The sequence below is a fragment of the Lissotriton helveticus genome, chromosome 2_1 (assembly GCF_964261635.1).
Source record: "Lissotriton helveticus chromosome 2_1, aLisHel1.1, whole genome shotgun sequence".
NCBI lineage: Eukaryota > Metazoa > Chordata > Amphibia > Caudata > Salamandridae > Lissotriton > Lissotriton helveticus.
Window position 1 is genome coordinate 1,626,054,489 of NC_136059.1, and position 23,485 is coordinate 1,626,077,973.

General features: G+C 39.8%; 1 protein-coding gene and 1 long non-coding RNA gene across 2 annotated transcripts in view; both read left to right on the forward strand.

The window, feature by feature from the left end:
- The window catches only part of LOC144818809 (protein NipSnap homolog 3B-like), a 556,246-nt gene that overhangs the window by 300,684 nt on the left and 232,077 nt on the right, over window positions 1-23,485 (forward strand). The gene's annotated exons all lie outside the window — the stretch shown is intronic.
- Window positions 18,666-19,893, forward strand: LOC144818810 (uncharacterized). Its single transcript, XR_013607164.1, has 2 exons — window positions 18,666-18,741; window positions 19,796-19,893. It is a non-coding gene; the product is annotated as an uncharacterized LOC144818810 (long non-coding RNA).

Sequence of the window (23,485 nt, forward strand, 5' to 3'; positions counted from 1 at the left end):
CTCTAGCCCACCAGGTACCTCCAGTAAGCACCAGGGAGCTGTGTTGCAGAGTGGTGGTCCAAGGCCACACACCCTTTTTATACCACTCTGCAATGCAGCTCTGTGGTGCTTACTGGAGATAGCTGGTGGGCTAGTTGGCCCTCAGGATTCAAGGAAACATAATCACCCAAATTAAAAACGAGCCACGGGGCCCGTTTGCACACTTGTCACATCAGGCCCCGCCCTCTTCCCTGCACCACAGTGCAAATGCACCATGTGGCGCGTTTTAAGTTGGGGAATTAATTCCCCTTCAATCCTGAGGGTCCCTGGGGGCCAAATAGTCCTCCAGGTACCTGTTGTAAACGCCATAGGGCTGCGTTGCAGAGAGGTGTTCCGAGGCCATGGCCATTGCTTCGGAGCAAGAGGTCACAGATGCCCTGCATTTCTAAAGGTACTATTTTACGTGTCTTCCTAACCCTGTAGCTTGCCTGCGACTCTGCGGTAAGCCAGAACTGTTTGGATTTGCTCATGACACCGTGATTGCCGGAGCTGTCGACTTCAAGGAACTGTATTTAAAGTCTAATTTTGCTTTATTGGTATTGTGGATTACTGTATGTTGGATTTTTATCGTTTTGGTCTAGTTTTACACAGATAAATATTGGATATTTTTCAAAAACTGGTGTGGTGTCCTTTTGTAGCATTTTCACTGTATTACTGTGTTATGTTCAAATACTTTACACCTTGCCTCTGAGTTAAGCCTGACAGCTTGTGCCAAGCTACCAAGGGGGTGAGCAGGGGTTATTTTAGACATGTTATCCCCTTAGCCTGAATAGAGTGGTGGATTCTGTCTGATTTAGGTGCAAAAGCTAGCCAACCAGAAAACCCATTTCTAACAAGAATAAACACTGGTAGGATGAAAAATCCACAGGACCTGAATCCCCGGGTGGCTGCATCTTATAGGAATAATGTTGAATGACTTAGAAAACTCAAACCATGGTGACCAGCCCTCCCTGGGCTCTGCCCCCAGCAGGATGGCTGGCTGATACAGTGAAAGTTACATACCCATCCCAGGTAATATCCCCCACTATCCAAGTTTCCTGCAGCATGACATTATAATAGTTTATAATGCAACTGAGCCAGTTCAGGTCTGACTGCTTAGAGGTCAGGTCAGCATTGTTCCAGCAAATCAGATTTGCACTGGGGCCAGAATCTGATTGTGGCTCAGAAGGCGAGTCCCTGAACACAGGCACATCTCTGTTGCCCAAGCCCCCACCTTCCTCTCCAGAGTTGATGGGAGCAGCATAGACAGTTGAAAGTCAGTCCAGGCCCTCCAGGTCAGACAGAGGGCTGAATCTGTTGACAGTAGAGAGAGTAGGGGTAAAGGCTTCATTGACATATTCTGGCTGCCTAGTTAGTTAGTGCCCCCGCCAGGAGAGGTAACAGTTATACAACTGTTTGTAAGATTCCACTAAGCATATTGGGAACCATTTAAAATTATATGGCCAGCAAGACCCGGACTGCTACAATTTCTAACCACAAAGATGGCCCAATCCAGCCAGCCCTTGAGACAAATAGAATGTTGTTGTACTCTGAAATGCTAAAGTCTGATTTTGTAATCAGTCAGTGGCAAACCTTGTTAGGGAGATTAGCTTGGGTTTCTGCTGTGGGTTAATATAGACAAAGAACATTGGCCACAACTCCAATGTAAGTACTATATTCAGGAAGGAAGTTGAGATGAATTGGATTGATAGGACTAGTGCATAAAGGCATTTCCTGGGTTGGAGCCAGGGTTCCAGTTGATCCATTAAGCACAGTGATGATTGGTGGGTAGAACAGCGGTCAAAACAGGCCGTGACAACCGCTTTAGTAGCCACAGGTTGTGATGACTGCATCCTGCCATGACCTTCCATTCCAAGGGTGGCATCCTCGCTACATGCATTTGTTGGGTTGACTGCTACAGTGTGGTCAGGCTTATGGAGGTGCTTCGAGCTGGAGAGATTGAGGACTGCAAGTTTTAGGCTCTCAATGTTTTCGACTAGGGGAGTAATACTTGAAGGGATCAGGTCCTAAAACGTATTAAAGATCCAGTCCCTCATTTATCACAGAGCAGGTGCAGGTACAGTGAGCTATTACTGATTTATCACTTGTACATGTGGCTCCACCAACAGGTATAACCTTTTACTTAACCTTCTTATCGGTAACCCAGGCCTAAGGCAGCCTATGCTCTTTTTCTGGATCTTCCTCTTCACAGATGGGCCACATTTCTGGGTAGGCATGGGGTTACAGTCATGGTCAATTGTATCTGGTGTGAGGGACTCTACTCTGCCATCCGTATTTCCCTCTGGCAGAAGAATTGCTTGGGCTACCAGGGTATTGAAAATAAGTATTTATCTGCAAGCCAGCAGATAAATCCCCTTTTCCCAGAGAGAGCTGCTTCTCAGCCAGGTCAATTTCTTTGGAAAGAACACCAACAGCCCTGGCTAAGAAATTGTCCAATGTGGTGCATACATGTGGGGCAGAGATGCACTGCTTTTCTCCTTGCATTTTACATTTCCCCATTCTAATGGTAAGTAGAAAACTAATATTGCACAAGGTAAAAAAGAGTTGATGTGCAGCGAGGTCAGGAGGTGAGACACAAAATACCAACCGGGCACCAGATAGTCAATATCTTCAGGTTATACAAAAATGTTACTCAACCTGTAAGGAGAGTTGCCCCAGCCCGGCCTCTTACAGGTAATGATGGGCCCTCTCTTGGACTGGTGTTCACCTGTACAGCGGTGTGGCCCGCTGGTAAAGAGGTCCTACTTGGTGCGAAACCTGCAGGCCCCACATTGAACAAAGAGAGAATCCTTGTGGCACTGCTTTTTCCTTTTCCAAAAGTAATTAATCGCACATGTTCTCTTTGGACAGCTTCAGCTCTGCCTCGGCCAGGCAGGCCCACACCTCCAGCGGCAGGGACACAACAGCACCTGTGCTGCCCAGCCTCCATCCACCAAGCCTGTGCCCCGGTCACCTGCCTCTGTTCCTCCAACTGCTTTAATGCAGCACTAGTGTAAAGGGCAGAGCAGTGTTTCTTAACCTTTTCCCTTCTGTGAACCCCCAATGTATCACTAGTGGAAGCCAGACCCCCACCTTCGCAAAATCTATGTTTTAAACCTCAAAACAATACAAAAATATGGAAACTAGCATACATCAAACAAATGCACAAATTATGACATTTTTTATTTATTTCACACAATCAAAAACATAAAAGAATTGGAATTTAAATTTTAATATCAAAGCTGGAGCTTTTACATTTTTAGTTTTAATATTTTTAAAAAGAAAACACACTTATATGACAAGCTCTAGCTTATGGTTCTGTCTGTTTTTTCTCTTAATGTATGCTCTCTTTTTGTTGGCACATCCCAGTGCTTTAAGTGAGGCCACCAATAGTCCATATGTTATTCTATTTGATATACTTGCTCTGTGCTCACAATTTCACCAAAAGAGATCCTTTTTAATTTTTAACCTTTAATTTCAAATACCTTCAAAAGTTACATTTTACATTTGCTTTTTTATTTGCATATACTTCATTAATCTGTTAAAATTATTTACCTTTCTAAACATTAAAGGACACCTGAGTATGCATTGCATTTTGGTCAATGATCACCATTGGGAAGGCTTCAAGTGTTGAGCTAGGCACTAGAAAGTGTAGAAGGCCCAGTTGGGAGGGGCAGACCAGTGTAACTTAGCACCCATTAAAGGGAACAACTCTTATTAGAACATGAGTCTCTATCTTTTATATAATGAGAGCTATTTCTGATAGATAAAAATGTGGCTAAGCTAATGACTTTGATAATTATTGCAGTAGTGACCACATCACAGAAGATCACAGTAGTGCCTATACCTTGCATGATTACTAGTTTTGGGGACCCAGATGTATGTTATAATATTGAGTGATGCAAAATATGATTTCCAGAAAATGTAATAATACAATACAATGAAGGAACATAAATAGGTAAGTATAGATTTACTATTTTAAACTTCACATCAATGTATGTAGGAGTAATGTATATTTTCAAGATAAATAGGCGTGGAGTTAAGAACTTAAATAAAACGATACTGCCCTTTATATACTTACTCTGATGATATTGTGGTAGTCTTTATTCTGGATGCAGTATAGTGGCTGGGCGATGTTTAAAATTTGTTAAACATTTGGGCGAGGATGTGGTTTAATGGCTAGGGTGGTTGACCTTGAAGCTGCGGAACCGGGTTCAAGTTTCACTTAATCTTCCAGTGCCTATCAAAAGTAAAAAAACATTTAAAAAAAATGAATTTGTCTAAGTGTAACGTAACTGGTGCTCGTGTAAAGCGCTCTGATAATTTCGGGTCTAGTTTGCGCTATACAAAACTCCTCTTCGGTAGCCGAATGCATAATCGCCTGCATGGACTCTGAGGGGGCTGTACTTCCTGTTCTGCTCTTGCCTTGTAATTTTGAACAAAATAGAGCATTAGACATGTTGTTTAAGTTAGAAAAATGAATTGTCTACTGTTCTATCGAAGATATAAAGGAAGTATTTTTTTGTGGTCTTTCAAGATGACCACAAGCCTTACACGAGAGGTCCTGGGGAAGCAGCTATGGAAGGATTCAGAATAGTAACATTGAAAATGTTTTTGGGCAAATGCACAGCTATTTTGCACGAAGTTTGTGAATTGTTTAATTTATTTTTGGGTGCTCCAAGGGTGGCGTCGAGTGTCCTACGACGTCGGGTATACAAAAACTGAGTGTGATGCTAGTGGGTCACTAGCTTCATCCCCTTAGGCACTCGCTATGGTCTTTTTATGAAAAAGAGACTTCCCATCAAGTTTTTGCAATTTCAGTTCATTGATAAACTTTTTATTCATTTCATTATTCATTCAACTCAAAGTTTCATATAGATGTCATCATGTGTTGATTTCATGTTTTCATACATATGTTTACTGCAGGCAATGTCTTTTTAAACAAATCCAATGCATTTCGGGCACTGATTGGTGCCCTTCGTCAGGGAACAGACACTATAAAAGTATATGAAAACAAAACATTAGGACGCTATTTCCTTATAATTGTTTGAAATACATTGCAAAATCACTTTAGTAGCAAAGTAAATAGTGATGTGTCCTATATAACCCCTACACCCGTGTGTATCTTATCAAACTGTAAGATACACACGGGTGTAGGGGTTATATAGGACACATCACTATTTACTTTGCTACTAAAGTGATTTTGCAATGTATTTCAAACAATTATAAGGAAATAGCGTCCTAATGTTTTGTTTTCATATACTTTTATGGTGTCTGTTCCCTGACGAAGGGCACCAATCAGTGCCCGAAATGCATTGGATTTGTTTAAAAAGACATTGCTTGCAGTAAACATATGTATGAAAACATGAAATCAACACATGATGACATCTATATGAAACTTTGAGTTGAATGAATAATGAAATGAATAAAACGTTTATCAATGAACTGAAATTGCTAAAACTTGATGGGAAGTCTCTTTTTCATAAAAAGACCATAGCGAGTGCCTAAGGGGAAGAAGCTAGTGACCCACTAGCATCACACTCAGGATTCAGAATAGTTCATATCGATGTTTTTATTTGGAAGAAGAAGATTCCACCCTCTTTGCTTTATTTCACTATTGGACTTTGGTGAGAGTAGGCTTATTTGACATACTATGGTATCCTGTTTCCCTTTCAGCGGAAATATGTTTTCATCTGCTTCAGTTGAATGGTCATGGGCTTCTGATTCATCCTTGGTGGGACAATTCTTAGAAATGAGGGCAGGTAGAAAAAAGGTATCTGCGGAGTACGTTACCTGTACACTTTGCAGCAAAGAGTGCAGTTGGGGAGCAGGAATAAACAATATAGTATGAGTAACGAAGGGATGTGGAGACACTTGAGGTCTATGCACCCACAAAGGCTTTAACTGGCAGAGTTGGCTCTTGCTTGGAGCTATATAAACCTACAGGGGCTTCAACATCATTTACTCCAAGAGATACTGTGCCTCCACAGGTTCTAACTGCACAGATGGACAATAAACCTGCTGTTTGAATAATGCGATATTTTGCTGCTTATGCAAGCAGATAATTTTATCATCTGAGGTAAGCAGGTCTGCCCAGGAAAGCCTGCTCAAAAGCACAAGTGCCTATCTAGGCAGTATTCTTTTTTTTAAAATAAGTTTTTGGTACGTTTTTCTCCTTTTTAAGGAGATTATGGGGCATATTACCAACCTACAGCGATATTTATCGCTAAGTAGGGTTAGCGGTAGTATTTTTATCGCCGCCCTTCACCTGTTTTTATCACTGAGATAACTTGCTATTAGCAAGGTTTATCTCAAAAGCGATAAAAATCAGGCGAAATGCGTGAATATCACTGTCAATACAGCGATATTCACGCATTAGCGTGACAATGCTCATAGCCATGTTATCCACCTCCCATTGGATAACATGGCTAAGAACTGGTCAGAACAACAACGGTCCCCTGCATAGAAAATATACGAAGCAATACATATAGACGAAATCGATTTCTATATTCGGAGTGACATGTCCAGCCGGACAGAGGTCTTCAATTTTTTTACTCAATTGAAGGTTATGCAGACAGAGAATACCTTCAACAAATCACCAGTGTGGGGCACAAGCCTGTACCCAGACACAACCAGATCAGTACAAGGGGTTACAAGAGACAAAGCAGGGCTTTTAAGGCAAAAGCAGCGATTTCTGTGGTTATCCAAATGTACAGAAATATCAGGCAAGCACCATTACATATACATAACATTTAAATCACGTTTTTTTGTATAAGGTGCACAACAGGTCGACGGCGTTTCGGTCCCACTACTTAATCATGGGGACCATCATCAGGACATTTAATAAATGCCTTAAGGTTGAAAGCCTCTAATGCCAGAATCTGGAGCTTTTTTTCTTCCGCGCCACAATGGGGTCGGTGCGCGGTAGCGAGGAAGTGCCGGGTCAGTCGGCTGCTGGGTGTACTTCCTGGCCTGTATATCGCAGACATGCAAAGTGGGCCCCAAAATGCTCGCTATCGCCTACAAGCTGTCGCTAACTGGTGTTAGCGACAGCTTGGTAATTGGGCGAGAAAATTATCGCCACTTTAGCGTGAAAAAGTCCCGCTAAAGCGGCGTTAAGGGCCCTTGGTAATATGCCCCTATGTTTGTGTTTGTATAACACCTCAATTTGTATGATTTTGTCCTACCCTTATGAAAACACAATTTATTTTAAAGTTGTTCAACACTGTTAACAAAACAGCTCTTTTCAGAACTGCCCTATAGTTCCATGATCTATGTTGTTTGTACTATGTTTCCTTTTTTCCCTTTTCCAAAGCTCTAAAGAGATTATTATAAAAGCCCAGGAGGCAATCACTCGTATGCAGTCCGAGGGGGCAGTGCTTTCTGGTTTGCTCTTGTGAACCTCTCATGAAAAAGTATTTTTTTATGAGGGAATTTGCATTTACACTGAAAATATCCTGATGTAGTTTGTAATATTGATATACCCCAGAATACCATTATATAATTGTGTTGAAAAATAGATAACTTAGATTCATGTAAACCCCCCACTTGTTTTATCTGCATGAGACAAACATTGGTACATAGCACATATTGATACTCATTTATTTACTTTACGTCAACTTATTATAATTAGAAAAAGTTTAATCACTACTTTTTTAAGATCCTGTGAGAGTCTCGCGAGGTGTGCATAGTAGGCTGTGGGGAGGAATTGCCCTGCTTGCTGACCTATTTCTCTTGCATTATGAGTGTTCGTAGTACAGTATGGGGAAAAACTGGCCCCTGTCCTGTAACCTGTGTGATGATGGGCGTGAAAATTAGGCTGTGAAAACAAGCTTACCTCTCTTGTTACAGCTCTCCCTGGAATGACAGATATAGAAGTAAGTAATGGGTATGAAATTACGTCTATTCTGAGAAGTCTGTCTTGCATAACAGTTATAGAGACTATGATGTGTAATGACAGTGCCCTGTCAGCTGAGACGTTTCACCAGAGTAATACATGTAGAAAGTAGGCTTTGGGTAATAGGGTACAGAAATGGAGTATCCTCTCTGCTGAGAACCGTGTCTCGGTTGATTGGTGTGAATAGTTGAATGTGGGGGCCTACCTCTCAATCAGACCTCTCCCCATGGGGACAGTGAAGCATATTAAAGTGTGCACAGGGTCAGACAAGCAAAGCAAACAAAGCAAACAAATCAGTAGTACTTTAAAAACATTTTTACAATAAAACAATGTAACATTTGAAAACTACAACAAGAATTACATTAACAAACTATATCAACAATTATAAAACAAAACATCCAACTGTAACCATTTATTATGGAGTTATCACATTATAGAGAAGCCTGTGTAGCTGCACCACCTCAGCCTGGGAAAAAGTCTTAAGTATGGCAGGTTTTTGTTTTTAGGCCACCTAGCAAAAACATCTCAGCAAAGTTTCACATGCGTACAGTTTTTTAAAAGGAGTTCACAAAGACTAGCTAAGGCAGAGTTACTTCTGCTACTAAACTGGATGCAATGTGCCTAATCAGGTACTTAATGCTGAACAAGACAATAATTCTGCTTATCTTAACTAAGCTCATTTTTATTGCCTATGTAAGCAGATAATGATTTCCTCAGAGACAAGCAGACCTACACAGCACAAGCTTGTGCGAGATCACAAATGTCCTCCTATGCAATACAAACATTATCACTTCTCTAATTAATAGCTTTTTTCCTCACTTTTCACAGAGTAATTGTTACATATTTTTTCAAAAGTGAACAAGACTTCTTTTTCCCTCTATATTTTTACTCACATTTTAGTTTTCTTTTTCACAACTTCTGCTGTCCATTTTCCTCACACAAAAAGAGAAAGTAGCCAAACAATTTAAAAGTTACATGCTAGTCAATAAATCATGTCATCCTTCTCTATATTCTGTAAAATTGTCCACCTCTTTCTCCCACAACCACATATTTAAATCGAATGTACCAATTACTTGTAACTCCTTTCTCGTGAAAAATGTCGCACCTTCACCTAGTGCATTTTATTTTCACAAATGAGTTATAACATGCTATCAAACCTGATTTCATAAAAGTTTGCAAAGTAACACATTCCTCTTGAGACACCTTTGCTAACGTTGAACACAGAGTTTCACTCTATACATGGAAATATCACCACTCATGGGGCTAAAGTATATATTCGGTGAGGCTCATAAAAACACAAGGGCTTGAATAATAATATTCCACATTCTTAGTTTTATAATTTGAGAAACTCTGCCTCCTTTATTTACAAGTATATATAGTTGGAACGCTTCCTTTTTTAACACAATCTGCAAACCTTGCCCACCAAGGGAGTAGCCCAAAAATGTAAATAAACCCCACTTTGAACTAAAACACGGATGCCTCCAAGCAAGCTAAGCAAGTGAGCTGAACCTTCCCTAGAACAGCTTCTTTGTCTCCTCCATCCATGCATCTATCCCATCATTCTTTCACCCTTCCATCCACTTAATCATATCCACTATTTTACCTTTACATTCTGTCATCCATTCATTCTTTCATCCTCTAATCTTCCCCATTCCAGCCATTCATCCATCCACTCTTCCATTTTGTCATCCATTCATCCACCCATCCATCCACTCTGTCATCAATCTACTATACCATCTATCCACACTGCCACCTATCGATCCATCCACTTTGCTATCGATCCATTCTGCCATCCATCCACTCTGCTATCCATCATCCACTCTGCGATCCATCCACTCTGCTATCCATCATCCACTCTGCGATCCATCCATCTTATCACTCTGCCATCCATCCGCTCTGCCATCCATCCATCCACTCTACTATCCATCTACTTGCCATCCTTTTCACCCCTCCACTCTGCCTTCCATTCAGCCACTTCCAATCATCCATTAATCCATCAGCTCTGCCATCCATCTACTCTGCCATCTTTCCATCCATTCACTCTGCCATCCATCCATCCACTCTGCCATCCATCCATTCATCAACTCATCAATCCATCCATTCTACCATCTATCCACTCTGTCATTCATACATCAGTCCATTTACTCTGCTATCCAACCAATCATTCATCCGCTCTGCCATGCATCAATCCGCTCTGCCATCCATCCTTTCACTCTGCTATCCATCCATTCATTCAGCCATCCACTCGCCCATCCACCCATGTTTTATTCATCCACTCTACCATCCATCCATTTGTCAAGTCTACTATCCATCCATCTACTCTACCATTCATCAATCAATCCATTCACTCTGCTATCTAATCACCCATTCATTCACTTTGACATCCATCCATTCACTCTCTCATCCATCCATTCATTCACTTTGCCATCCATCCACTCAGCAATCCATCCATACTGCCATCCATTCATCTATCCATCCGTCTTCTCTGCCATCCATCCCCTCTTCCATCCATTGGCTCTAGTATCCATCTACCCAGTCATCCATCCGTCCATTCTACCATCCATACACTCATCTTTTCATGCACTCATCCATCCCTGTACTCTTCAATACTTTCGCCTGTCTATCCACCCATGCATTCACTCATCCATCCATCCCTTTGCTCTGCCATCCGTCCACCTATCCATTCACTCACTCATCCATCTACCCATCCCTTTACTTAGCCATCTTTCCAATATACCTTCTTTCTTTCCCTGGTCTATTTACCCAGGTGTCAATTTTCCTTGTTTCTGCGTGTTCTTCTATTGACAATGTATTCCACCATTAATGATTAGCATTTCTCTGGCAGTTGCAGACAGAAGAGGCCCATAAATAACACCACCCCCACTGTAGCTGCTAAAGTGGAGGGTTCACGATGCCCCTGTTGCTCACATCTCTCTTCATTAATTGTGCACCTCTCGAAAGCTATATTAACACATCTACACTTTCCCAAACAGCTTTTTGATCTGTACACATGGTGTAGAATACATTTACCAACATTACTATACTTACTAAGGCTTCACAACAAAGTTTATAAAATACATTATTAAATACCTGAACTTGGAGTTCTTCTTAAATTCAGATAAAAACACCAGTCTCTTTCAGCTCCAATTTAGGTCACATCTGCTGAGCCCAACTCGGAGAGACTTCCTTGTCATCCAAAGCACCAAGTACACATTGAGCTATACAGAACAAGAAGAGGCAGTAAGGATTTAGAGGTTGCACTACCCACAATATACAAAAAGTAACAGCAAAGTCTTATTTGCCAATGTTGCCCGCCTCTGAGGTCCACTGCCTAGGGACCCCAAATATATTAAGCATAAAGAGAAAAGAGAGGCAACATAAATAACAACTGTACAAAAAAGTATTAGACACAGTATGTGTCCATAAACAAGAAGTAGTCCTTCAATGATGTTCATACGGTGATTTTATTTTAATCTTCAAAAAGTGTCTTGAAACAGATGAACACAGCCAACGCAGTTCGCCCAAAATTGGGCTTCCTCAGGGCTGTAAATATAACAATAATATCATCAGGATATACAAGTCCATGTTCAATTCAAAACTTTATACATAAATACATATGTTGAACATGAAGTGCACATTGTTCAGCTAACAACGAGCCACAAATTGTGAAGGACCATCAAACCAGAAAAAGGCAACTAATCATGTATATATAAGAAGAACAAGACTACATTATCTGGAAGAAAGAAGAATAAGACAACATAATATCCCTAATACATATAAACATGTTATCTATAAATGTGCACAAAAAAGTATAAAAACACGTTTTTGTAAGAGCCATACATACATGTGGTTAATACAAAACACATGATAACAATTCTCATGACAAGAGATACTGAGAACTGCCGCCTTATAGTATGTGTGTATATTCCAATACACAAGTAAACAACAGAATTAGGATAAAACAAAGAAAAACAAGGGTAACGAAGGGGAAGGACAAAGGTAGAGACGGAACAGCGTGAAAGAAAAGTAAAGAGAAGAAGAAAGAACAACCAAGCAATTACTACCATATAAATGTATGCTAAAGCAGGGAAATTATCACTGACAATACGACAACGGTGAGCCCTACATTGTTTGTCATCCAACTACAGACTCTCTCAATGAAGAAAAAAGCAAGAAGACACATCTCACCAGATATTAAGAATGAAGAATATGCCTGGTAAAGGCAAACTTTAAGATGGAGCATGTACGTCTCTGTGTCTCTATGGAGCAACTGTAAAAATAACACATGGCTATAATTTTTGGTGTGAGCTGAAGCACACAAGACAGTCCCCCCTAGGTCATATATAAAAAATGACAAAATAAAAATAAAAATAATACCTATTTCAAGTGTTGAAATGTCTGACAACTTCTTGTGTCCTCTAGGCGAAATAACGTTCAGATGTATTCAGATGTCAGCGGTATGTGCCAAACATGACTATAAGGGAATAAGAGAAAAGGTATATTGACTAATTTCCCTCAAATTTATTATTTGGGAGCTCTATTCAACAAGACGTAAGGAAAAACATTTAACATGAAACAATAGCCGATCAGTTACCTTAATAAGTGCAACAGCGGATTCTCAATGATAACTTCCAGTATCTAGTGAGCACTATGATATGTGTCACTGTGCATTGCGCTGCAAATAATGTATACACAAACATTATTTATACATAAACAAAAATAGCGCTCTGCTCATGTTGAACAATGAACAACACATAACTGTCCCATATATTTGAACAACTTTATCTAAAACGTGCAGGTAAAAAAACGAGTGAAAACTGAGAGAAGCAAGACAGAAGAAGGAACAACGGCCCCACCCTGATTCATCAAGACAAATTACAGGATCATGGAAACCCTGAATCTTAAGGGTGCACATATTGTTATTATCAAAATTTGCTCGTACGTTCGGTTAACTACTTATCGTTTAAAAAGTAGAACAAGAGCAATGCAAACATTGCACATAGTCTGTGAAACATTTATGCAATTAGTGTCGATCATAACGATGATAAGGACATAATATGTCCGAAGAATTTAAAAGAAACACAGCACCAGTATCATTAATGTGCTCTTAAGGCACAAAATGTAATGTTTGTAAAAGCACGACAACATATACTTAAAGGGGACACTAACAGTGCTGAATGTAAGACTCCTGTGACACTTTAGAAATGTGCTCAAGCATACTTAATGTTACCGTGCACATCAACAGGTACAGGCATAGTCCCCAACAAGTCCCATTTCAGGGAGTACTTACAAAAGGTTCCTTGATCGGTTAATACATCCGTCTCCTGATTGCGTTTCAGGCCGGTGTAACGTTCGAAAAAAAGGGCACGAGAAAGATACGCTCACAGCCCCCACTATATACACGTCAACCAATTAGTTTAATAAGGTACTTAGTTTGGGGCGTACCCAAACATATTTTCGCGTATCTTCTTAAGTTTTAGAAATTCCAGCAATAAGCGATACAGACAATATCCGAACAAAAATAAAGGCATCAATAGTTGCCTTGTTCGTTTTAACAAGCAAACGCAGTGTGTTTAAGTGCTCGTAATGGACGATTAAAAAATGATCGACACAGTATTAGTCAAAAAACACTTTAATGTGTAAATTTTAAGAGCAGAATACAAAAGTTAGCGATATGCTGATTTCTATTAGACTTATAGTATAATAGCCAAAAAAATACGATATCATAAACCCTTTCATTGGAAAATGAAGGAAAAGAGGGGGGGAGGGAGGTCAATAGCAGCCTAGAACTCACAACCCGAGAAGCACTGAAAGCACGTGACCGAATGTATCGAGCCACGGCAATTCAGGTTGTTGTACAAAAACAGTAACAAATAGAGATTCCAAGTAGGGTTTCCTAAAATTAATGGGCGCATTCGTCCCAATCGGGAGGTTAGCGAAAAATTATTTTATAACCAAACAGATTTACCCATTTCATAGAAATGCGCTGATTGATTTCCTAATAAGTCAAGCAGTAAATATAAAACAGGCAAAGGCCTCCATACACATGCAAGAAAAATTATTGACCAGTTTCAAGCAGTCGCGAACTCACATTAGCCAAGGTAGTGAGAACACTCAGCCGAGTGTCTCATGCCACTACAGTTGGTAGAAACGACTAACCCAGTATAGACTAATAATGTTAGTTACCATCTTGCGACTATATGGCCACATATAGTACTAACACCGGTCAAGAATATTATACAGATTGCAAACCAATAATAGCATGGACTGTAACTTGCAATAAGAATATCTGATTTGCAAAGTTTAAATATATTCGAAAAAGAACACAACCACCCGAGGTAGACATAACATATATGTATTGCAAGAGTTTGATGCCTATGGTGCCTAAGGTGGCCTTGAACTCATGATGCCTAAAGCAGTAGAGACACTCAACCGAGTATCTCATACCAATGTAGTCAGCACAAATGAGATGTGTGGTATCATGATATATATATCGCATGCCACTAAAGGGCCACGTATAGTACTAGCCACGATTGATGATGTTGTAGAAGTTAAAACCATATATTGATACCGACTGCTACTTGTACATAAACATTCCTGGATTTGTAAAATTAGCAATATTTGCAAAGAAAGAGGGACAAGCCAAACACCAACGTCACACAGTAGTTTGCTTTCAGAAAACAGAGAAGAGAAAAGAAACCATGCTTCCTTGGAGAAAGTTATACTTAGCTGGCATTATAATGAAAATATGCAAGTATTACATGTTAAAAAAAGAGAGAAAACAGTGGGACGAAAGAAATTAGAATAAGGAAAAAGAAGTGGAGTGGGAAAAACACAGGGTAAGTTATTACATGGGTCAATATTGCATATCCAGTATGTCTTAGATGCAGGTTGATGTTAATATATTCACAAGAAATAATGCATCTCGTTGTCAGAATTCAAACCGACAGTATCAGCTCTTAATTTGCATATCCAAGTAGCCTCCAACTGACGTAGGCGCAGTTCTCTATAGCCGCCTCATCTATCAATTGGCACATGGTCAATTGCATGAAATTCAAAGTTAGCCTTAGAAATCATGGATGTACATGTGTGTGCTCCCAATGCATTTGTGCTATCATTTCTGAGAGCAGCACGACGATGTTCCTGAATGCGGACCCTTAACTGTCTTACAGTGCTCCCCACATATATTTTGTTACAATTGCATAATATCACATATATCACATTGGTGGATGGGCAGTTGAGAAGGAATTTTGTCTCATGTACATAACCATTATTGTAAGAGAAGCGTGATGTCTTATTCAAACCCATATGACAGATACTGCAATTGCCACAGATGTAAAAGCCTCTGGATCGATTAAGCCAGCAGGTAGTGTTCTTGTTTTCAATTGCAGTATAACTGGGGCATAGAGCTTCTCGCAAAGTGCCAGATCTCTTGTAGATTATCCCGGGTTTTTCACCCAGGAGTGATCCCACTCCTGGAGTTCCCAGAAGGACCTTCCAATATCTGTGTAAAATGTTATATACTTCTTGATTCAATTGTGAGAAGATGGTAATAAAAGCTAGTCGTTCAGTGTTTTTGAATTTTGGCTGGTTTTTGGGTTTTAAAAGATCTTTCCTATTCACCTTCCTAACTTTATCAATAGCAGAAGTAAGAACCTGGTTGTTATAACCCCTCTGTTTACACCGTTTCATGGTCTCCAAAGCATGTTTCTCAAAGTGACTATCATCACTACAATTGCGGCGAACATGAATCAGTTCCCCTAGGGGAATTACGTTTTTTGTGCTCGTGGAATGTGCACTGTCACAGTGAAGTGTGCTGTTAACAGCTGTCTCTTTTCTGTACAAAGATGTTGAGAGTCTGTTATCATGAGCATATATCTCAACGTCAAGGAACTGAATTTTGCTCTTGGAGCTGTTGATGGTAAATTGAACATTAAAGGGATTGTAATTTAGATATCCAAAAAAGGAGTCTAAGTTTTCTTTTGTCCCAGTCCATACCAAAAAGACATCATCTATCTACCGTCCCCAAAAGTAGACATCAAAAGTCCAGTTGTTAGCATTCCGGGACCATATTTGGACACGTTCGAACCATCCCATAAACAAATTTGCGTAGGATGGTGCAAATTTTGAGCCCATCGCGGTCCCTTGTTTAAACCAAACTTGGTTGGACAAAATATAGTTGTTGCTGAGGATCAAATCAATCATCTCAAGGAGCAGCATTGTGCTCTAACAAGGTGGCGCTTCTGGTAGATAGAAAACTGTCAATTGCTAGTCTTCCAAATTCCTTTTTAATGCAGGCATACAGTGAGACAACATTAAGCATGGGCGTAAAATCCGTTCCGCTCGCGGATTTTGCGGATTTTCGGCAAAGTCGCAATCCACGAACTTGCCGAAAATTCGTAAATCCGTGCGAAGCTGATTTTTTGCTTGGTCGCACTTGCCAACTAGAATACTATACAATTTCGCGGGAGTAAACACTTGCGAACACGTAGATGCGGCGGGCAGCGACAATCTCGCAATTGCGAGATTGCAAAATTTACAATTTCACACAAGAAATCCACCAGCAGGCAGCATAAACCTTGAAAATTATGATTTTTATCAGAATAACTCCTCAGGTTGACATTTGCCTGCACTTTTGTTTGCAAGGAGTCCATTTTGGGGGGGGTGGGAGGAAGGAAGTGCCCCACAGTCTCCAACTTCCTGTTCCTGTCCAGCAGGCTCCTCCCAGTGCTTTCTTCATGTGCTGGTCACTTTGATTTGGATCTTGATCTGGAAGGATTACTTTGTGTGGATGCTGCTGGATATTTGGATTTTTGCAAAACTGAAAGCACTCAGCAGGTGCAAAAGTTCAATCTTATCATTAGTAACCATTCCCTGTAGTGCCTGGAAGGATTACTTTTTGTGGATGCTGCTGGATATTTGGATTTTTGCAAAACTGAAAGCACTCAGCAGGTGCAAAAGTTCAATCTTATCATTAGTAACCATTCCTTGTAGTGCTTCCTGAGGGGCCCCTTCAGAGTTCAGTTGCCTACTTGCAACTATTCTATGAGCCTGCTCTGACCCTCACAGCAGGCTCAGAGAATAGCTACAAGTATACAACAAAGGTCCTGTTAAAAACATTACACTGCAACAGAAAGCAATTACAGATAAGGAAGCAGGTGCCAGCCTGGAAGCTCAAATTCAGTGACACATTAATCAGCCCCTAATTCATTCATGTCAGTTGAGGCAGGGCAGGTGTGCTTTTCCCCCCATAATCTACAGTGATGAACTAGAGGGTGGCATGGGTGAGCCAGAGGGTGGCATGGGTGAGCCAGAGGGTGGCAGTGGTGAAACAGAGGGTGGCAGTGGTGAAACAGAGGGTGCTGTGATGAACCAGACGTAGAAACAACATGGTCGCCACCGTTGCTACCCGACAAGTAAGTTCGCGTTTGCGAACTGGTAAAAAACCCTTGCGAAATGGCAGAAACACTTGCGAACACACAAAAAAAAGGAATCCGCAAAATTTGCGAGAGTTCGCGGATTTTGCGGATTGCGAATCCGTAAATACGCAATTTCGCGGATTGCCAATTCGCAAAATCCGCACATGCTTAGACAACATCCAGTGTTACCAACAACATGGAGTTATCCCACTGTAGGTCCTCAATCTTGTTAAGAAAATAGTTCATGTCTTCTACAAAGGAAGGAAGATTGACTACAAAGGGTTTTAAAAAGAGGTCCACAAATTCAGATAGATTTTCAGTCAATGAACCATTACCAGATATTATTGGTCTTCCCGGAAGAAGTTTTGGATTCTGCTCTTAAAATTTACACATTAAAGTGGTTTTTGACTAATACTGTGTCGATCATTTTTTAATCGTCCATTACGAGCACTGAAACACACTGCGTTTGTTCGTTAAAACGAACAAGGCAACTATTGATGCCTTTATTTTTGTTCGTATAATTTCTGTATCGCTTATTGCTGGAATTTCTAAAACTTAAGAAGATACGCGAAAATATGTTTGGGTACGCCCCAAACTAATTACCTTATTAAACTAATTGGTTCACGTATATATAGTGGGGGCTGTGAGCGTATCTTTCTCGCACCCTTTTTTGCAACCGTTACACTGGCCTGAAACGCGATCAGGAGACGGGTGTATTAACCGATCACGGAACCTTTTGTAAGTACTCCCTGAAATGGGACTTGTTGGGGACTATGCCTGTACCTGTGCTGATGTGCACGGTAACATTAAGTATGCTTGAGCACATTTCTAAAGTGTCACAGGAGTCTTACATTCAGCACTATTAGTGTCCCCTTTAAGTATTTGTTGTCGTGCTTTTACAAACATTGCATTTGGTGCCTTAAGAACACATTAATGATACTGGTGCTGTGTTTCTTTTAAATTCTTGATCGACACTAATTGCATAAAGTTTTCACAGACTATGTGCAATGTTTGCATTGCTCTTGTTCTACTTTTTAAATGATAAGTAGTTAACCGAACGTACGAGCACATTTTGATAATAACAATATGTGCACCCTTAAGATTCAGGGTTTCCATGATCCTGTAATTTGTCTTGATGAATCAGGGTGGGGCCGTTATTCCTTCTTCTGTCTTGCTTCTCTCAGTTTTTACTCGTTTTTTTACCTGCAAGTTTTAGATAAAGTTGTTCAAATATATGGGACAGTTATGTGTTGTTCATTGTTCAACATGAGCAGAGCGCTATTTTTGATTATGTATAAATAATGTTTGTGTATACATTATTTGCAGCGCAATGCACAGTGACATATATCATAGTGCTCACTAGATACTGGAAGTTATCATTGAGAATCCGCTGTTGCACTTATTAAGGTAACTGATCAGCTATTGTTTCATGTTAAATGTTTTTCTTTACGTCTTGTTGAATATAGCTCCCAAATAATAAATTTGAGGGAAATTAGTCAATATACCTTTTCTCCTATTCCCTTATAGTCATGTTTGGCACATACCGCCGACATCTGAATACATCTGAACGTTATTTCACCTAGAGGACACTAGAAGTTGTCAGACATTTCAACCCTTGAATAGGTATTATTATTTTTATTTTGTCATTTTTTATATATGACCTAGAGGGGACTGTCTTGTGTGCTTCAGCTCACACCAAGAAATTATAGCCATGTGTTATTTTTACAGTTGCTCCATAGAGACACAGAGACGTACATGCTCCATCTTAAAGTTTGCCTTTACCAGGCATATTCTTCATTCTTCATATCTGGTGAGATGTGTCTTCTTGCTTTTTTCTTCATTGAGAGAGTCTGTAGTTGGATGACAAACAATGTAGTGCTCACCGTTGTCGTATTGTCAGTGATAATTTCCCAGCTTTAGCATACATTTATATGGTAGTAGATGCTAGGTTTTTCTTTCTTCTTCTCTTCTCTTTTCTTTTCTTTCACGCTGTTCCGTCTCTACCTTTGTCCTTTCCCCTTCGTTACCCTTGTTTTTCTTTGTTTTATCCTAATTCTGTTGTTTACTTGTGTATTGGAATATACACACATACTATAAGGCGGCAGTTCTCAGTATCGCTTGTCATGAAAATTGTTATCATGTGTTTTGTATTGACCACATGTATGTATCGCTCTTACAAAAATGTGTTTTTATAATGTTTTGTGCACATTTATAGATAACATCTTTATATGGATTGGGGATATTATGTTGTATTATTCTTCTTTCTTCCAGATAATGTAGTCTCGTTCTTCTTATATATACATGATTAGTTTCCTTTTTCTGGTTTGATGGTCCTTCACAATTTGTGGCTCGTTCTTAGCTGAACAATGTGCACTTCATGTTCAACATATGTATTTATGTATAAAGTTTTGAATTGAACATGGACTTGTATATCCTGATGATATTATTGTTATATTTACAGCCCTGAGGAAGCCCAATTTTGGGCGAAATGCGTTGGCTGTGTTCATCTGTTTCAAGACACTCTTTGAAGATTAAAATAAAATCATCGTATGAACATTATTGAAGGACTACTTCTTGTTTATGGACACATACTGTGTCTAATACTTTTTTGTACAGTTGTTATTCATGTTGCCTCTCTTTTCTCTTTATTCTTAATATATTTGGGGTCCCTAGGCAGCGGACCTCAGAGGCGGGCAACCTTGGCAAATAACACTTTGCTGTTACTTTTTGTATATTGTGGGTAGTGCAACCTCTAAATCCTTACTGCCTCTTCTTGTTCTGTGTGGTATAATTTTAGGATAGTGTGCACACCCCTTTTGCAGTATAAACCAATTTGAAAATGAATTTTGATGATGGAAGGGAGGAGCTTGCCAAAGACCTATTTACATCAGATAGGTCTTCTAAATCCAATGCTACTAATGCCCCTGTGGTTGAGGGCATTAAAACTAAATTTCTTAGATAGGAACGCCTAAAAAAGGCAAAGCTATCCAAGTGGTGGGACGAGGTCACACTTAAGAGATATCTGGATAATAAATAGATACCACGTGGCCTCCCTATCCTCACATTTCCAACTTCTGATGACCTAGAAGATGACTTACTAAAAGATTGGGAACAGAATCTTGAGAATTCATCTTTTGTCATGATGAGAGTATTAATTGAACACTCAGACAGAAAATGGGTCAAGCTGAGAGAAGAAATTCAGGCCCTTGAAGATGAGATAAAACATTTAAACTTGAAAGAAATAACTGAAAAAAACGATGTAATCCTAAAAGAGCAGATTTCCAATCACCAGCATTTTATCAAACAAAGGAAACTAAATAAAATAGCTAGGGATGAGCGTGAATATTTGCAAGGGCGCATTTATACCTTTGCGCAAAAATTTGATAATATACTTCTTCCCAAACCAAAAGAGGGAGACGCTTCAAGTATGGGAAGTGTCACCAGTTTACTAAGCAGTTCCAATGCATCATCCATTGATGAAGCTGGGGCAACTGGAACAACCATTAATGAGTTAAACAAGGAGGCCACTGCCCCCTCATCCTCTTCTTCTTTTTTAGAGGAGGTACTACGTTTTCGATTGGCAATAAACAAAAGAAACCCACAAACAGACAAGAAGGGGTGGTTACAGGAAAAACCAAAAATGAACTAGGGTTACTGACAAGAAACCAAAAGAAAAAACTCAACCCCTAGAGGGAGTCCTATATGATGATACTGTTACTAATGATGTTAACCTGGTAATTAATCTATCTGATCATGTATTGAACATTTCTGAAATGTCATTGCTTAATAAAGGTTTGGGTTTTTGTGCATCCTACAAAGGTTTTTTTTCTGATATCCATACTGATCTTTTTAAATTTTCACGAAAACGTTACATTAAAATGTCATTTTAATTTAAGTCAGGATAACGAACGATCATCCACACCGATCGAGGGGGCTTCAGACAGTATGTCATTAGAACATCTAAAATTAGTCTCTCCCCTGACCTCACTTGATGACTATATGGAAACTCCATTAGAAGGGATTGCCCAGGAACTGGACAATCAACAGGACTTCTCTTTAGATTCCCAATTACGTCCCAGAAGTAAGTTTACACCACAAGGCACTCATGTCACTAGTGTTGATGTCTTTCAAAAATTGGTAACCCACGATCTTCATAAACTAGAGGATCGGTATATTCCTGGGAAAGGCTCTAGAAAGAATATCAACCTATCTAGTGGAGAACGTAGGGCCTTGTATGATCTTAAAAATGATCCCTCCCTTGTCATCCGTGAGGCTGACAAGGGAGGTAATGTGGTCGTTATGAATAAATCTGATTACAACAATGAGGCGCTTAGACAACTTAATGACAAACAATGTTATAGCAAAATAAATGGAAATCCAATTCCAGAAGCTACACATAAAATCAATATGCTGTTAGCTCATTGGAAAGAAATTGGACTTTGGTCAGAATCAGAATATCGGTACTTGAAAATTGTCTCTTCACGGTATGCGTGCCTGTACTTACTACCAAAGGTGCATAAAAAAGTTACATTTCCTCCGGGAAGACGAATAATATCAGGTAATGGTTCATTGACTGAAAATCTATCTGAATTTGTGGACCTCTTTTTAAAACCCTTTGTAGTCAATCTTCCTTCCTTCGTAGAAGACACAAAGGATTTTCCTAACAAGATTGAGGGCCTACAGTGGGATAACTCCATGTTGTTGGTAACATTGGATGTTGTCTCACTGTATACGTGCATTAAAAAGGAATTTGGAAGACTAGCAATTGACAGTTTCTATCTACCAGAAGTGCAACCTTGTTATAGCACAATGGTATGCTCTTTGAGATGATTGATTTGATCCTCAGCAACAACTATTTTTTATTCAACCAAGTTTTGTTTAAACAACAACAAAGGACCGCGATGGGCTTAATATTCGCACCATCCTACGCAAATTTGCTTATGGGATGGTTCGAAAGTGTCCATGTATGGTCCCGGAATGCTAACAACTGGACTGGTGATGTCTACTTTTAGGGACGTTATATAGATGATGTCTTTTGGTATGGACTGGGACAAAAGAAAACTTAGACTCCTTTTTTGGATATCTAAATGACAATCCCTTTAATGTTCAATTTACCATCAACAGCTCCAAGAGCAAAATTCAGTTCCTTGACGTTGAGATATATGTTCATGATAACAGACACTCAACATCTTTGTACAGAAAAGAGACAGCTGTTAACAGCACACTTCACTGTGACAGTGCACATTTCACGAGCACAAAAAACGCAATTCCCCTAGGGGAACTGATTCGTGTTCGCCTGAATTGTAGTGATGATAGTCACTTTGAGAAACATGCTTTGGAGACCATGAAACGGTTTAAACAGAGGGGTTATAACAACCAGGTTCTTACTTCTGCTATTGATACAGTTAGGAAGGTGAATAGGAAAGATCTTATGAAACCCAAAAAACTGCCGAAATTCAAAAACACTGAATGACTAGCTTTTATTACCACCTTCTCACAATTGAATCAAGAAGTATATAAAATTTTACACAGACATTGGAAGGTCCTTCTGGGAACTCCAGGAGTGGGATCACTCCTGGGTGAAAACCCCGGGATAATCTACAAGAGATATGGCACTTTGCGAGAAGCTCTATGCCCCAGTTATACTGCAATTAAAAACAAGAACACTACCTGCTGGCTCAATCGATCCAGAGGCTTTTACATCTGTGGCAAATGCAGTATCTGTCATATGGGTTTGAATAATACATCACGCTTATCTTACAATAATGGTTATGTACATGAGACAAAATTCCTTCTCAACTGCCAATCCACATATGCGATATATGTAATATTATGCAATTGTAACAAAATATATGTGGGGAGCACTGTAAGACAGTTAATGGTCCGCATTCAGGAACATCGTCGTGCTGCTCTCAGAAATGATAGCACAAATGCATTGGGAGCACACACATGTCCATGATTTCTAATGCTAGCTTCAAATTTCATGCAATTGACCATGTGCCAATTGATAGACAAGGCGGTAATAGAGAACTGCGCCTACGTCAGTTGGAGTCTACTTGGATATGCAAATTAAGAGCTGATTCTATCGGTTTGAATTCTGACAACGAGATGCATTATTTCTTGTGAATATATTAACATCAACCTGCATCTA